Source organism: Rhea americana, unplaced genomic scaffold, assembly GCF_003343005.1.
Source record: "Rhea americana isolate MKP2758 unplaced genomic scaffold, rheAme1 scaffold_136, whole genome shotgun sequence".
Taxonomy (NCBI): domain Eukaryota; kingdom Metazoa; phylum Chordata; class Aves; order Rheiformes; family Rheidae; genus Rhea; species Rhea americana.
The window spans coordinates 1,798,586-1,809,692 of record NW_028185439.1 but is presented as its reverse complement, the minus strand read 5'-3'; the positions used below and the strand labels follow the sequence as shown (position 1 = coordinate 1,809,692).

Here is an 11,107-nt window from a genome sequence, read left to right as displayed (position 1 = left end):
CGCGGCCGCGGGCCGCCCCCGGGCCCGCTGCGGCCGTCCGGACCGCCGTGCGGTGAGGAGCTGCGGCCCTTAAGAGTCGTTGCAACCTGTGCGTTCAGTAGCATGCTGTTTCTTCAGCGGCTTAATTATTTGTGCTCTTATTTTTTCCCCCATCTAGTCCCCTGAACTTAGTGTAGTAGAGGTGAGTTTTCGCTGGGCTTTTAAGATGGCTGAAGGGTTAAGTAAGTCAACTGCAGTGATTATTTTGGTGCTCTTTGGTTCGTTGCCCAGTCTTTTGTAGGTGCTGATACTACCTACATCAGAGTAGGCAGTAGCGCCGAGTTTGGTGTTCTGACCGTGCTGCCGTTCTCCTCTGCGCGCTGTGCTTGGACTGTGACGGCATTTCCCACGGCATGCTAATTTCTTCCTCTGTGGTCTCCAGGATTTCTTCTCATGTGTGGGAACTGCATTTCTTTCAGGATTCTTTCATGTTGGCCTCTCACCTAGATTTCACCAGTTGAGAGCCAAAGAATACTTTGCGGAGTTGAGAAGGTTCTTCCTCTGTCTGAGAGCTGCTGCTTCAAGCCCTCTGAGGAACACTGTGCTCCACATCCCTGAACGTGACTCCGGGGAGTGTGATTTTTGCTCAGTGCATCATGCTTCACTCAGGTCTGCCTTAAACTAAGCATCGGAAGCACCAGTCTTACCTCTCTGCCTCATGGAGAAAAGCTCTGACACGGGAAAGCCCTTGGGCTGCAAGATACTTCCCTTCCTACTTGGTATCCAAATGCTGCTGCAAAACAGCCCTTCTGTGCATAACACAGAGAGGCCATGGAGCTTAGAGTAAGTGTTGCTGGCTTAGTGCCACGCTACACTGCCAAAGTGCCCATGGGTTCTACTCTCTGTATTAAAATTTGGATGTGCTTCAGGATGCTTCAGAGCACAAGACTATTGGAGAGCGTTACTACAGAGCAGGAACTCACTGAGCTGCAAGAGGGAGTCAGTTCCCTCAGCTCATGCCACAGCAATATTGGCAAGTTTAAGGTGGGTCACATCAGCTCAGCCCCTCTTCATTTTCGTTGGAAGCAATAAGCTATTTATGTTGCTTGAAAATGGAAGATTTGTGGTTTAATACTCCCTTACTAATCTTGTCAGCTGCTTAAAAATTTATGAGTGGAGACACTGAAATGTTGGGCCGTTCTTTGAGATTTTTAAGGTATTTTTAGACACTTAAACATGCAGGTTCCTAAACACCTTTACAAATACTGGCTCATGTGACTGACAGAGCTGCCTCATAAACTCTTGATGCCCTCGAGCTTCTAGCCAAGACTTGTATATAAATGATTGTCCCATGGGTGTAAACTATTAATCATCAGGATTGTGAAACAAAGGGTTTTCAGATACAGCTACCACCCAAAATTCTGTAGTATGTGCCTTGTCCACTATGTAAACACTTGAAAGACTGTGACTAGCATAAGCCCAAAAGACATTGGTGCTTTGTGGTCAGTGTTCCCCAGTTTGTCCTGCCAGTTTGTCCTCCAGGTATTCAAGGATTTTGCAATTGAGGTTTGCTGTTCCTCGAAGCAGAGACGTTGGCTTAAGCCATTCGCATAGTACAGGATGCACTGGCATGTTGTCACCAGGGCTGTACTACTACGGGGGGAGGCTGCACAGAGTCCTAAGGACGATCCCTGAGTTTGGCCCATCAGCTTTCACACAGCACCGTGTTGTTTCATTTCTGTAGCTCTCATAACTTCAGCCGATCTAGCCATTTCAATGGCAAGTGTTTTGGAAAACAAAGTCTCACTTTGTGTTTGCAGCATCTGGTTAAACTCTCAGTAGCGTTTCCTTCCATCTGATCCAGATCTCCAGAGGAAACGTTTACACCCATATTCCTGTCATATGTGTTATTTGATAGCAGGCTATTGGATAGATTCTGTGGGATGGGATTTCTTTAACATAATAAATTAATATAAAATCAAAAGACTAGGATTCTGAGTTTTTGAGACTTGCCAGAGCAACTTCCCTGCTCATTTCAGGTGTTGCTAAACTTGCTAAATATTTTGGATTGGATCTATAAGCTGGAAAACCTATCAGAAACTTTCCCAACTATTTCTTATTGTGGAGAGTATACATGCTGATGACCTTTTCTCACCCGATTTTGTAATAACTGTCAATTGTATTGCCAGGTCTTCTGGTTTCACAAGTGCTTAGTGCAAGTGCTCAACTTTGTGCAAATGTAAGATAATACATCTCCATCTGTAGATCTGCTTGACAGCACAGCTTGAGGACCATATGGCCTTGACTCTGACTGCCCACCATTTTTTCAATATTACCCCCAAGATTCTTTTATTTCCTTCATAGACAGAATTATTAGAATTCCTCTGTTTTACTCCAAATACAAAACTCTATCATGCCCATTTCTAGTCTTCCCTGACTAAAGAAACTGTTGTGGCCTTGTAGAGACATCCGTGAAACTTTTTCATCCACAACATGAGGTGGTCTCATCTCTGGTATCTTTAATTAGGGGATAACAACTTGTCCTTAATTTTGCAATGCTACAAACTRTACTTGATTGAAAAAACACAAGTCAGCCTTATTATAAAAGCACAGACACATGCCACAGTGGTATTTGCTTCCATTTCTTGACTCAGCCACCAGCCAATGTGTCTGGTCAAGGCCTTTTAAGTTCTCTTAAACCTTAGTTAACTATTCTGTGGAGAAAGTACAGTTGTCTTTCCCTTCGATCATCGTTTATACCATCAACCTGAATAGATCAGTTTAGGATATGCTGTGGCTCTCTTGCTGTGGCTTTGCATAGTGCTTAACATAGTTGAAGCTCCCCTTTTGATTGCCTTAGAGATACTACAAAGACATAAGCATGAATAATAATTCTAATAATTCATTTCTGTTCATTTATCTCCTTTTCTTCATTATAAAACAGAATGGTAAGTTCATTGCAAATAACTCCAAAAAAGCACACAACTTGACAATTTATTCCTAGCACAGAAGTATACTTCAGGCATTGAGTAAATGCAAAAAGTTTTCTGGTTCCTGACTGAATAAAATGTGATAGAGGAASGCCCTGAGATACTGCTCACTGGTACTAAAATTGAAATGACCTTCTGCTTTTGCAAAGGGCCAAAATGTGGTGGAAGTAATGGCAACTGTGTCATGGAATATGTCTCCCAAAAGTATGAATGCAGTCACCTGTCCAAAAAAGCAGAATTACAGGTGAATAATTGTCCTTTGCAGCAGGGTGTCCACACGTTCAAGCCCCCAAAAGGTCAGTTCACTGCCTTTCTCTAATCCTCAATAAATGGAAATAGAGGAACTTAAATCTCTAGAAATGACACATCATGTAAATACAAATTAAAGCAATTTGTAAGTACAATAAGCTTACCACTGAAGTGGTCTCTGCTCCCCTTTTTTGTCAGATCTCTGAGAAATCCACATTTTTATGGCTCTCATTGCAATGGTGTCTGTGCTTAGCCAATTTAAGAGTTACTCCGGTGGTCCTCAGCACTGATTCTTTATGGTCTGGCTGACCACAGGTTCCCAGGCTGCAAAATATGGTCTGTCAAAGAAATGGAGAAGAGCACTAATCACACTAGTATTTCAGCACTTCCTAAACTAATATATTTATCCTCACAGGATTTCTGTGATGTAGGATATTACTACTGCCCCCCTTTTAGAGAGGAAAAACAGATGCACACAGCAGCTAATTGACTTAACTAATGTCATGCAGGAGCCTGTGGCAGAACAGTGAAGTGAAATCAGTCGCCCAAACCCGGTGCTGTGTACCAGAGGACRGTTCATCTTGAACACTGTTGAAGGACTTTGAGCCTGGTCAGTGCCCACTGGCTTTTACAGCCCCCTGCAAATTCAAAGCACAAACTCTCAGATCATGGCAAACCAGGAAGGAAGAGACTATGATTTTCAAAGAAGCCCAAGTCATTTAATGGCAGCAATGTTAGCCTGGCCCAGATTTGCAAAGTGCCTGGGCTTTTGTACCTGCTGTGGGGAAGAAATGTTTTTTTTTTCTTCATGACAAATGCTGAGAAGACATTCCTGATATTTGATCAAAGCTCGTAGCTAATTTCAGCCTTGTCAGAAAATCCATCTGGGGACTGCGAGCTCCCCTCCTTGCTTTCACATTAGGAAAAGCAGTGTCTACTGGAAATTGTAATTTCAGCCCAATTCTTTTTTTCATTTTAATTTTTAGTCCTGTTTACCTCTTTATTTTATATTTAGTTTTCAGAACATGTTGAAAGCATTTATAAAGAAGGCGTGAAGCAGTTAAGACAGTAGTGGAGACTATGTTCGGACCCCTTAGAAACAATTCTGTTTTAAAATTTCAAGTTGTGCTGTAAGTACTGGATGAGGAATGCCACTAACAGCTCATGTGCACAGGAGTGGGTTTTTGATTAAATGCTTGTCCTTATTAGCATTTGGACAGGAAAGGGAGTGGCGTTGACTTACCTCGTAGCAAGTTTATAGACCTTGTTAGAGAGGTTAAATTTTTATGCTGACTAAAYTTTTCCACACCCTCTTTCTGCAATRAAAAAACACCTCAAATTTTCAGCCCACAGCCAAGTAGCAGATGAAGYAATAGAGAATTTTTTCACGTTAAAGCAAGGGAAGTATCTCAAAGTACTCCTCTGTGCCAAAAATGATTCTGTTCAAATGGCTGCTACTTAGGCAARTAACTGTGCCTCTTACCAGCTTTTAATATTTTGTAGGACTGCAAAGCTAGTGCTTTCCCTTGTATGCATCATCAACTTACGTTCTGATTGCAGCGTGGATTCTGCCGTTGGTTATAYATGCAGCAGCACCCTCTGACAACAGTCACGTAAGATAAAGAGGTAATTTGAAGACCAGAGATTGTAACAGAAAGAAGGATCACCCTGACTGCAGCTCTGTTGCCACAGATGACAGGCAAACAGGAAATATATATTGGCTTGCCTATTAGATCCCGAAAGGAGCTGATGTGATTGCTGTTTACCAAATTTTCTTTCTAACTTAGAAGATCTGATCCTGAAATTTTCAAGATGTAATAAATAGGAAGTCTCATTTTCTTACCTCAGTGTTTGAGAGCTGTAATCCTGAAAAGACGAGGGAAATAAAATATTGTTCTCACATCAGAGAGTCTCAGATTTTTATATGCAAACTGCAAGGTTGGAGTTGGAAGGGTCGTAGGAACCCTCAGACACAGCACTGTCACGGTGGCACTGCTCTAAGGCAGAAGTCTACAAAGAAATCAAGCAGCAGAATTTGGCCACTCATCTTCTACAGTCAAGCCCAGAGGCGGGATCTGGGGACCAGCCCAACTATAAGAGTGGATGTTTGGATTTTGTGGTTAAACTATTAGAGGTGCTATAGTTGGCCTTGAGTGCTATAGGCAGCTGTGAACTTGGCAGATCTAGAATTATGCTGCTGAATTTTACCTATTACTCTTATAACCAACAGTGTATTTTCTCTGTGTGAAGCCCAGCATCCAGGCTCTGTGCAAGGACCACATTTTAGTCCTCGCTACACACGAACAACGTGGAAGTATCACAGTTACTATGAAAGACTGTAGCGCTATAAAGCGTGACTGTGGTGGGATTAACTTCCACAGCCCTGGGTACAAGCAYGGAGCGGCGTTCTCCTCCTGGCCTGTGCAAGTGAGTAATCCTCATAGCTCTCGCTGGGCAAAATTCTCACCTGGGAAGAGGCCAGAATGAGGGATATATGACATATATAAGACTTAATCTTAGGAGCTTAGAAAGGACATAAATTCTTCCCAGAATTTTGCTATGATTTCACAGAAGGATATATATGTATTATMAAAATAAAATGAAGCTATTCCTTAATGAGTATTTTTCTTTAATTCATTCCTTTCACTCCTCACTCCACCCCCTATCTGCTCATCACCTCCCCTCTCCACCAAAAAGAATCACAGCAGGAACCAGCTGTCTTGACAGGACATTTAAACTTCTTTTGTAAAAAAAAAAGATTTGTATTTTATGGCTTAATATTTTAGAGGCTGGTGACTGGTTAAACTTCTTTCAGCACCAGCACCTCTTGCTTTGGGCTCCAGCCTTCAAATAAGTCACTAGTTGTCATGATTTACTGTGTATACTATGGGACAAGTGCAAGATTTTGACAAGAAAAGATATTTGGGTGTTATTTGAGGAGACATGGGGAAAGTCACTTAGCTCAGTATTTATACAGAACGGCTTTCTTGTCTCAGAGGTCACCTCTGTTGGAATAACAGGTGCGGTCTTCTGAGCACTTCAGACATCAGCTGCAAGGGCTGTTCAGGGAGGTTATAAGTTTCCTATTAAAGATACTCAGCATTTCAGGGAATAAATTTTGTTTAACAAGCCTTTCCATCACAATTCTAACAGAAAGGTACAGCCCYTAAGCACAACTTTTGCTTTTGTGGTGATAATAATGTTATTTCTAAACACCATTCCCATTAAGATGTTCAGAGCAATGGATGCAGAAACCTATTGCTGAAAAATATATTTCAAAGCTTTGAAGGCAATTGTCTACAAATTTAAGTAAGAGCAATAAAGCGAGTGAGAAAGAGACAATAAACATGGTACAGACTTYGGTCAAATTTGGGAATAAAGGTTTTCTGCGGCGCTGTTAAACTGTGGGAGAGTTGGCTCTAGTAGACACTCTGCAAATACTACAGAGAATGGTGTTTGGTTTTGTTTTTAAAAGCATCCTGAGATGGCATTCCTCCAAAACTGAAGGGWTAGGCACGTTTGACAAATGAAACTGGCTGGCTGAGCATTCCTTAGCTGTTTCYTCCTGAACCACTGCCCCCACAGAGAGCTGCGGTGCTTCCTCCTTGGCCCTCCTCTAAACCTGGGTGTTTTATACAGCCTTGCATGCCTTTTTTGTTCTAAAATAACCCTCAAGTGATCAGCTCTCGGGGTTCATCTAGCTTTTCCTTTCTTCTCTCTCCACTCCTGTTCCCTCCAGCACGCACATGTGCACGCACACAGCCCCCAACCACTTCCCTACGGAGCACTTCAAGGACTGAGCCACCACTCTGGGACTGGCTGCTCTTCTCAGCTTTCCTTGCTGGGAATGCCTCTAAGGCGAACTTCGAAACAGAGGCACTGCAGTCACCCCTGCTTGCATTTCTCTAGCCCACATTTTCCCATCTGCAAGTCTTTTAAACAACTTCAGCACGTCACTTGCCAAATTTGCTTTGTATAGGTTCTTGGATTAGCCTCATCACCACAGTATCTGAGCACCTTTCAGTCATGCATGAAGTGATGTGACTAATATCTGGCTTGGGTGATTTGCTCGCTCTCTCTCCCTGCCTTCCCATTCTTTCTCAAGAAGGAGAATTGTGCCTGCTGTGCAGTATTCTTTGTTTTGTTTCAATAATGTTTCAGTTTGCGAGATTTTTCTGTGACTGAGAAGCTGGGGGTGTCACCCACAGTCTTAATTCTTTTGTCTCTTAACTATGCTCTTTTGAGATGTTGAAGATTTTTACAATTTTCACATAATCTGGGCACTACATTCCTGTGATACAAAGAATATTCAGTGTATAATATTGTATAGAATGACTAAAACTGTCTGGCACTATTGTATCTCATGCTTTTGGGTGAAAGTCATTCTTTAACTATCAGAAATCAGGCTGAGAACTTGCTGAGCCCAGAATAGTCCACATGTCTTGTGATTTTTATGCTTTCCTCTGTACCAAACATGGGGCTACACTGAGGTCTGTTCTGATCTTGCCTGACCAGTACTGAAAGAAAACAGTGATTTTCACATTCAGTTTTGATTTAAATCGTGGACTCAGCTTCTGTCTCTCCCCATCCTCCAACTGGTTCTCAGCTGAAAGGAAAAGGAACTGCAGAGTTCCACGAAGAGAGGTGGAATTAAACAGGCTATTTTTTAAAAAAGCAAGTAAAGAACCTTAAATTCTTAAATAATTCTTTTTGGCTGTCAAGAAAAACCTTCACTCAAAAKCTTTTTTCTCTTAAAATACAAAGTGATCTTTAAAAGAAGTTGTACAAATAAGTTCCCTCAGGCATTCCTGTAGTGCACCATAGCATCCAGTGCAGTCTTAGGAGTTGATTTAAAGCATTCCGAACTGACRAAAATTGAAACTGCAAGAAGGAAAGACAAGCAAACTTCAGCTGCTTTGGTCTGTTGTGGATTTTCTGCAGGCATCCGGAAGGAAGATGAACCTATTCTCTTCCATGTCTTGCCCCTACCCACTGCAGCCTTCCCCAGGACCTGGGGCAGGACCAGAGTTGCCACTAAGACAGGCCTTGCCCCGTTTTACTGGGGAAAGTAAAACTGTGTGTGTTACTCCGTACACTCTTCATAGCCCACCTGGTATTTTTTTAAGACCTGAGCTTCAAATACAATTTAATCCAGAATAAGCCAGTACCATCAGCAAAAGAAGCAGCCAAATCATATTCTTCCTACCTGAGATTCCATTCTCCATTGAGGTGGCAGAAGCACTTGAGTGGCTACAACATGAACCGCATCAAGGGACAGTTCTAGATTAAACAAATCGGCAAAAAAAGTCATGTTTTAACCTCGATATACTCTCCTTTGCAGCCATGCCTATTCTTGCACCAACACGATGGCCATTAGGCAAGGGCTGGGATGAACAGCTGTAGCCGGTGGGAAAGCAGAGCTGTTGACCGTAGCAGAGCTGGTTTGTTTTTGCTAGCTGACAATTGAAACTTCTCTCTGCAGCCGTGATAGTTTATGCTGGCCTAAACTATATGTAAAATTACAGCCTAACATAAAGGGTATAGCTTTGTGCCTAGTTTGAATTTAAAGGGTCTCCTTAGGGTAAAAAGTACATCAATACTATGACCAAACACACTGCATGGTTTGTTTGCTGAGTTCTGCACCGGCTGTGTAAAGCAGCTGTAAATTCAGGTAGCTTCTTTGCATTACTGGTAGGGCACAGCACAGCCAGCGCTTGGGTGAACCTGGGACATGCTTTGCTGCATCAGAGACACAAAAGGAGAGAGAACCTTTGTGCCAGCAATTTGTCTGCATCCTCCGAATTTCCTTTCTCTGAACAGGGAAATAGCCCCTTCCTGTAGCAACAGTGCAATCCCCCCATCCCAACCTTGGTAACAAGAGGATGAGATACAAAATTGTGGGAGGACATTGGAGGAAAAGGGTATCCTAGCCTCTATCCCAGTTTCCCAAAGAATGCAGAGCGTAAGCCTTCCCCTCTTGTGCAGGCTGGAGACACTAAAAAGTGCTTGGGGCAGAGGGGATAAAGGAGGGAGAAAGGAGCTACTTGTAGGTGAGCACAGAGGCTATGGTGGGGGGAAGCAGGATACCTACAGCGCTTGAGAGGGGCTGCCRGGAGTAAGGTCCCTCACCCAGGGGAGGTGGGCTGAGGATGTTCCAGCAGTTTGTATCAGTGTTAAAAACGTGCATCTTAATTTCTAGTTTGAGTTTGTCCAGTTCTGTCTGTCWCCGTTCATGTTATGCCTCCCTGATCTGCTAGAGAGCCCTTCGGTGTTGAAGGACGCAAGACAGGCGGACACCTCCCATGAGCTAGAGTCTTCTCGTCTGGGGAAACTGCTGCATCTGCTCTTTGCAGAGAAGTGTTCACTTTTTCAGTATTCCTTTTATAAGAGGYTCCAGCTGCAAGTTTATAGCTGATTTTTTTCCCTCTTTTTTTTTTTTTTAATGATGGGCAAAGCTGAGGGGCAGAGTCRCGCTGCTGAAGCTGGAGTGTCTGCCTAGAACTTTCTCCAGGTGCAGGGATTTTAGCAGATGTTTTTGTATTGTCCAGACCAGACAAAAAGCTGYTCAAATTAAAAATTCAGCTCCGAAGCCAGGAAGTACATGTCCAGATGGGCAGTGAGATGCCTAGAGAAACCTCTTACGGCTGCCAGGGCAGCGTTCAGATCTCACGGCGGCCCCCGCGGGCAGCGCTGCTCTGTCCCCCGGGCGCCCGCGGTCCTTCCCCGCACATCCCCGGGGGACGCAGCGAGGCAAGCGAGACGTCGAGGGGAAGCAGGCCACGCAGAAGAGGAAGAGAKCCCTTAACGTCTTCCTGGGGTGCCTCCTCGTTCAACACGTCGCTCCAATCTTATTTGTGYGTCGCCAGCGCGTGATGGAACGTGCTGTGACAGTCCAAACGAAAACGCTATAAAATAAAGACGAGTTTGTACTGCGTTGGCTTAAAGACTGCATCAGTCTTTCAAATGGCGTTTAATATTGCCATTTTGACTCTATAGATAAAGCTTTGTCACGCTACCGTCGTAAACTTCAACTTTCAGCTTTTTACCACAAGGTTATGCTTGGCGGTGACAGCCCAGCCGAGAAGCAAGTAATTCTTTCAAAATCTGAGGATACATAACCCCTCTGAAAATAATTTGTATGTAGAAAAAACACGCATTAGTGGAATTTGTTGTTTGTATAACCCAAGAACTGTTTTAATTAAACAATAAATCTAAGAAGCAATTAGGCAAAAAGGGGTTGAGGCAGAATTAGTATTTTGAGAGAAAGCTGAGATACTGCAGTTTAAAAATCAGGCAGTCCGCGTGTTCAGCGAGTATCTGCTACAGCACCTGTGGAAAAGCCACAGTGTGGTGTTGCATAAATAGATGCCTATCAGGCGAGAAGCTCCATGGGTAGATATGTAATTATACAACATTTAAAAAAAAAGGGGGGGGCATAATATTTATATTGCAGCCTGGATTGGCTTCAATCATGTGCATAATACATTTATTTGAAAACATCCTAATTATGTGTTTACCTGACAGAAGGAGCCATTACAATCACCCTGGCACATAAACCCATTTTATAAATCTGCCTGCTTTTGCCTTTACCCCAGAGACCTGAACCAACTGCACGTTTATGACTATTTATATAAATCTATGAAATAAATAGTATTTTTAAAGGATATCATAAAAACATTTTGGACTTTTTCTCTTCGCTCTAGATTTTTATAAACCATTTCTTCTTAGAGCTGTTCAGAACAGAGATGTTGCATTTTATATGCATGGAAAAAAATGCATTCTTAACACTCTGGAAATAATAACAAACTCCTCAAAAGATTTAAATTAGTTTGTTCCCTGAATTAAATGTCCCATCTGCTTCACTTCCCTCCCCAGGCTGCCTCTTGTCA

General features: G+C 42.9%; 2 long non-coding RNA genes across 2 annotated transcripts; both read right to left on the bottom strand.

The window, feature by feature from the left end:
- Nucleotides 1-2,954: 2,954 nt before the first annotated feature.
- LOC146599668 (uncharacterized) lies at nucleotides 2,955-5,924 on the bottom strand. The gene is made up of 4 exons (XR_014894956.1): nucleotides 5,062-5,924; nucleotides 3,715-3,856; nucleotides 3,383-3,556; nucleotides 2,955-3,189 (listed from the first exon to the last, which is right to left on the bottom strand). It is a non-coding gene; the product is annotated as an uncharacterized LOC146599668 (long non-coding RNA).
- A 25-nt stretch (nucleotides 5,925-5,949) lies between these two features.
- On the bottom strand, nucleotides 5,950-9,852 carry LOC146599667 (uncharacterized). Its single transcript, XR_014894957.1, has 3 exons — nucleotides 9,310-9,852; nucleotides 8,425-8,498; nucleotides 5,950-6,277 (listed from the first exon to the last, which is right to left on the bottom strand). It is a non-coding gene; the product is annotated as an uncharacterized LOC146599667 (long non-coding RNA).
- Between the last annotated feature and the right edge of the window lie 1,255 nt (nucleotides 9,853-11,107).